Source organism: Typopeltis vanoorti, chromosome 7, assembly GCF_054136105.1.
Source record: "Typopeltis vanoorti isolate ZY-2024b chromosome 7, IOZ_Tvanoo_1.0, whole genome shotgun sequence".
NCBI classification, from domain to species: domain Eukaryota; kingdom Metazoa; phylum Arthropoda; class Arachnida; order Uropygi; family Thelyphonidae; genus Typopeltis; species Typopeltis vanoorti.
Window position 1 is genome coordinate 28,541,084 of NC_143555.1, and position 6,173 is coordinate 28,547,256.

The window sequence follows — 6,173 nt, forward strand, 5'->3', positions numbered from 1 at the left end:
ATCTGCATAAAGGTTTCTATTCAGTGGAGATAGCCTTGTCTTATATGAGGTATCCTCAAAGGGAGAATCGTGGTCGGTGTCTAAATAGCGAATGGATTTTTCACGGATGGTGATTTCAGATTAAATCAATAATCTCCTGAATGAATTAATTTAGTTTTAAATTTTTGCAAGTCATTTTGCTAGTGAGTGAGCATGCCTTTCTTCAGTTCACTAATTAAATTTCGGTAGTGATAGCTATTAATAGATCCTCCGTAGCTCAGTCGATATAGACGAAGCCCTTTGGTCGGAAACGCCTGGATTCGATTCCCGTGAGTGACATGAGGAACCTACATCTAGTCTCTTTCGACGGAAGGTTAATTAGCCGGTCTCATAACCGGGTGAGAAAACCCCTACGGAGGGTAGGGGTTTTCTCACCAGGAAACTTGGGTTTTCGTCCCCCAGAATAGGCAAACCGGTCCCTTGAACACACACATGGATTACAGTCACGAATATTGTCTTTATGGAGATGCAGCATAGGAGTAACAAACCGGCTGCGTGAATTCGTCGTAAGCCACTCATTGGGGGGGGGACTCAACCCGTCCTAATAGACGGATGAGAAGGACTAGCATAGGAGGATAGCTATTAATTTTATTGGTAGTTTCCCAAAATAATAACCAATCATTGTTGTATAATGTTAAACAAAATTTTCAAAAATTAACTTTATAAAAACAAGTTTTGCAAACTGGCAAACCTCCAGAAAGAGAGAGAGAGAGAGAATACACGCAATTATCTCACATAGTACACTAGCCTCACTGCCTTGGTAGCGTCGACTGTTATACCAACAACCCAGTTCTTGATCAACCAACATCTTGAAATTTTTATAGTTATATTATCCATTTGGCTTCCTATTTCAGAAAATATACTGCAGAAAAGAAATACTATTTTTCTCATTAATTTATGGTTAGAATATGAAATGAAGTTTAAATATTGTCAATCATTATTCTCTAATCATTAATAAAAATAATAATGTATAATGGAATATAATACTGATTTGATTTTCGTTAATTTTCGGTTACCAAGATACACAGACCCCAACGAGTTACTTAAAGCCTACTGGGACCACAAAGAAAACTGAAAAATAACTATTTCTGTATCTTTGCATTAGCCCACTCCTCTATTTTGTTTATATTGCAGATTGAATCCGATTATAGTTCAAGTCCAGAGCTTTCATTTCTTTTGGCATTTCCTGCTAAGCAAACCCACGTGCACATAATGGGCGTAGAAAAGAAAGCTGAGCTGTGCATACAAGTAGGATGTGGCGCTGACTCCCCCCCCCCCCACACACACACCTCTTCAGATAACGCAGAGGGCTGAAAAAGACATAAGATAATTTATTTTTATTAACTAGCTCTATAGACACATTTATATTTGGGAAAAAAAAAAAAACTAACACATTTCCACATACTTGAATCGTGCATAATGAAAAAAAGTTTTAAATAAAACTTTCAAAGTTTTATTTAAAACTTTGAAAGTTTCAAAGTAACCTTATTACGAAACGGGTTCGTTTATTAATATTTTTTACTTTGAACTCAAGCAGGGATTCTGCCGTTGATTAATTTTTAGCACTATTCGAAAATCACTGAATGCAAAAACGTGAAACATAAAAATAAAATAATGGAAACAAAATTTATTACAACATTTGTCCACTTGCCGCATGTTTTTCTAAAATGTGGGATCCCCCTATCTTTCTCTTTCTCTCTCTCTCTCTCTCTCCATCTATCTACAGGTATCCCTTGCTTAATGCGGGATTTAATTAACACGGCGAAATTAATTGCGGCAATCCCTTGATATACGCGGCAAGAGTTTTGATTAACGCGCCTTTAACCATGTGGAGCTCGCAGCTGATCTGACAAATACATGCAAAATGTTTAATATAAATGCTTACATAATTCAGTGTATAGCTTGGAGGTCATGAGTATATGTGCATTCATATATTACGAGTGATATTCCGCACTGTTTTTTGCTGTCAGTTTGGTTTAACACATGTTATGTAAAGGTTTATGATATTTGACAATAAAGTTGTATCTGAGAGATACCGCGACCTCCGATGTCAGTATAGTATGGTTTAGTTTTTTTTTTTTTTATTCTTTGTTCAATAATTTTCTAGATTGTAACTGAAAATAAATAAACCATCATGTCTTACTGAAATAGAGAACCAAAGGCTTATTTATCATACGTGTCCTCTAGGAGATGTGCTTTGCATTATGGAAAATACTAAGGAAAGTGATCTGGAGCTTTCTCCACCTTTACTACAAGTTGCCCATAAGGTTGCATATGCTTGCATCTGCCGAAACTTTTAGTTTCTATATATTCGGCACGAAACTCTTGTAGTTTCTATATTCGAGTATGAAATAATGTTGGAGTCAATATCCACTTAATTTGTACCATCATGTATTATATTTGCAGTGTTTATTCTTTATGTTTTATTACTTCTTTGCCGAGGTCTTGAGAGTCATTTTGCTTGTTATCGTATAATTTATGTCAATAAGAAAAAAATTAAAACTGTTCAAACGACTCGTGATAACTTCTTTATATAAAAAAATTGCAGTAAATAATGTAGGTACAAGTATTTATTAAACATTTACTTTGCATTCATTTTTTATCTTTCCTAAAAGAGTACCACATAAAACGAATTATTAATACAGTAATCGATCATGGACGAATTGTAATTTTTTACCATTGATTATATTTTATTATATTTGATTAACGCGATTTCGATATACGCGGTAACATCGATTAATTAACCGCGTTAATCGAGAGCTACCTGTATTTATTTATTTATCTCTGATCCCCGGTCCTCCACATTTCAGGTCCTTCCACTATGCAGCTGCACATGTGCTTACATTTTAATTCAATTATTATTTTAACCTTTTTCCAGTATTCTAAACCCCTCATGGTGTCATACGTTTGATTTATTCTCCCAATCTTTCTCACATGCAACTCACTCACTTTGCTGAATAACTATTTTATTTTATTTACTTTTAATAAAATTAAGTTATATAAAGTTATAAACTGAATAACTATTTTATTTTATTTACCATATTAAGGCCATCTTATTAAAGATGGCCTTAATATGGTAAATAAAAATATGCATTCAAGTTCAATTAAAATTGTATCACACGAGATTTTTCATTCTTACAAGTTAATGCTTAACTTTTAACAAAAAATTGAAGATTAACTTGGAGGAATGGCAAAGCCTTGTACGAGCAAAACACATTTTTAGATAAGATAAGATAAAAAATTAGAAAAAAAAAAAATATATATATATATATTACATCTAACATTCAAAAATATATCATAAAAGTTGTTAGTCATTCATTCACTTGGAGGCGGGGGGGGATACGATTTCACAGTCCTGTAATTTCATTACTGATTACACTTGTAAAACTCCGCTCAAAGTTTTTGATTGAATAATTTATTTTTTTCTTTACGCAGTTAATCAGTTCATTATACAAATACATTTAACTAAAATGGGTGAGGAAATGAATTTGATAAAACAATTTAAACGAAGGTGGTTAGCACTCTCCTCATATAATGTGAAAAAGGGTTTAAAAAAAAAGAGGGAAAAAAAGCCAATACATATGCAACCTAAAATATTTTTCGAATTGTTATTTTAAAGAAACAAATTAATTGTCTTCCCGCATATCGCAAAGCCAAAACGCAACGCAAATAATATAAGGACAAAACAGTAAAACCCATAATGAAATGAAAAAATAAAAAGGGGGGGGGGGAAAAGAAAGGAATTTTCTAATTCACTTCACAAAATCAGAATGTTAACTTCAAGATGTGGCAGAAAATGCAGACGATCAGTCATGTATGATATGAAATCGGACAAAAAGATTGTCCGAGACAAAGTATTAAACCAGTATGTGAAAATCAGTGTTGCAGCATGCAGCTACTTTACGATGCTGAACGAAAAGCAACACTTTCTGGTAAACTAATACTAATTATTCGAGAAGTCAATTTTCCAATCACAGCATGACTGTGCAATCATGATTCCAAGCTTGTACTGCTGTTTGTCGTGTGGAGTTCCACCACTCCCCCCCCCCCCCCCAATTTCCACCACCGTCTCTTAGAACTGGTTGAGCCCTCCAATGAAGGATTTTAAGTATGTATTTCATGACTAGATCCGTGTGCGTTCACGGACTGGTTTGCCGGTTCTGAGGGATGAAAAACCCGAGTTTCCGTGAGAAAAAATCCTTTACCTCTATATGAGACCGGCTAACTCACTTTTAGTCGAAGGAGACCAGATAAAGGTCCCTCACGCCATGGACGGGAAACGAACCCAGGCCTTTTCGACCAACGGGCTTCGTCTATACCGACTCAGCTGGTATAGATGAATGGTATACCGCTCTAAGTTCGTACTCTTCCACTGGAAAAAAAAAGCCGTGTGATAACACATCAATTATATTATTTAATCTAATAGAAAGTAAAGTAAATATCGTACAGTACTACATAATCGTTACAGTGATGAGCATGTAATTTATGACCAAAGTGACCCTTGAAACAGGAATGAACTTGCAATACAGAAAAAACTTTAATTCCTTCACAAGTTCTTTCTCTTATCTTAACATGACTATATAAATACTCATTCAAGAGCAAAAAGTCAATACAAAAATTAAACGATTTCGTTTTACAGAACAGTGAAAGACATGAGAATTCTGGGACGCGAATTAATAATTATGAAAATCAAAATAACATATTAAACAAACATAAACCATCCATTCAAATTTATACTTTGATTCAAACATCATGCAGTTCTATAATTCTAGACAAATTAAAACAAAAAAAAGACACTATTTTGTGCTTTAATTTGCCAACAAAGAAAAAGTAACATTACTTCAGTATTCATGCCAACTTAGTGTCTCTCCAACCGATTCAGATTTCGACGCTTGTAATACTAATCTGACAAATAACTACATTATGCAAGTTAATGTGGGCCTCAATTTGAGACCCGTGCTGATCAGGTCACAGTGATTTCAACGAATTTCGCAATTCTTTCAACAAAAGAATTTCTCCATCTCCGTAGCCACTGGAACTACTTTTTACCGATGGAAAGATACAACTATAAACTTCGTGTACGGAGCACCTTACCAAATTATGAAAACCGATTCGTGATACGCCAAGGGCCTTATACGCCCACTTTCCACTCGACGCGAACAAATCGGCTGCAATCGTATCTTACATCAGTCAAGAATTAAAGTTAACGATGGGTGTTGACACTTGAAGGAAGTCATAAAAATGGTTGAATGCGATTTGATGACATAATCAACAATATAAGGTAAGGAAGGGTTGTGGGAAGGGTTATTGCCCAATGTGATGGCATAACTTTATGCACGTGCTGGATGAATTGGAATGGTGAAAACAGGCTGCAACTTTATGGGCAGATAAAACACCAGGGAAATGCAAATTGCTCAAAGAAAAATATTGCAAATGAAATGAAATGCATTTCTTTAAATGAGGTAAACACTAGACTTTATTCCATGCTTTTTTTTCCCACTACGCAAGTTCCCAAAATTCTAAGTCAGACTGCGAATCTATTAAATAGTTTTGTATTTTGAATAATAACGCATAAATTTTAAATTCCCACTGCACACAGATTTCTTTCCACCTGCATATTTTGCATCCAGCCGCACGTTACAATTAAGGGCTAGGTAACAGGTAGCAGAATTACATCCACTTCACACGATAACAAATTACGAATAAGTTTTAGGAAATAACGGTACATATCTTGACAGATGTAATCGCAGAATGGTATACCGCTCATATGTTAAGATGTAAAAAAAAAAAAAGGAAGGGGGGCTTATTTCTTGTAAATTCATTCATATTTCCGCCTTAAGTTCCAATTGCAACAGTGTTCGATTAGTACAGTCCTCCCCAATTTTTTGGTAGATGATGAAAACTTGAACAAGGAAGTTAAGTTAAGATGGCAAAACAATCATGCTAATCTTAGAATCAAGTGCAAGTCTATGAAAGAACCGCCCAAGTTTTCAAAAGATGGTGAAATACTGTAATGAGGAAGTTAAAATGGCGCTTATATGAGCCTCAGCATGAAGCTGAAATTCACTGATAAAACAAGACGCCTTGCATGTTCGTCAAACATCGTTTATTCCACTGTGTGATAAGCTGGTGTT

General features: G+C 34.8%; 1 protein-coding gene across 3 annotated transcripts in view; it reads right to left on the bottom strand.

Moving 5' to 3' along the window:
• LOC150104538 (protein ZBED8-like) overlaps positions 1 to 6,173 on the bottom strand; it is a 125,711-nt gene that overhangs the window by 116,360 nt on the left and 3,178 nt on the right. The gene's annotated exons all lie outside the window — the stretch shown is intronic.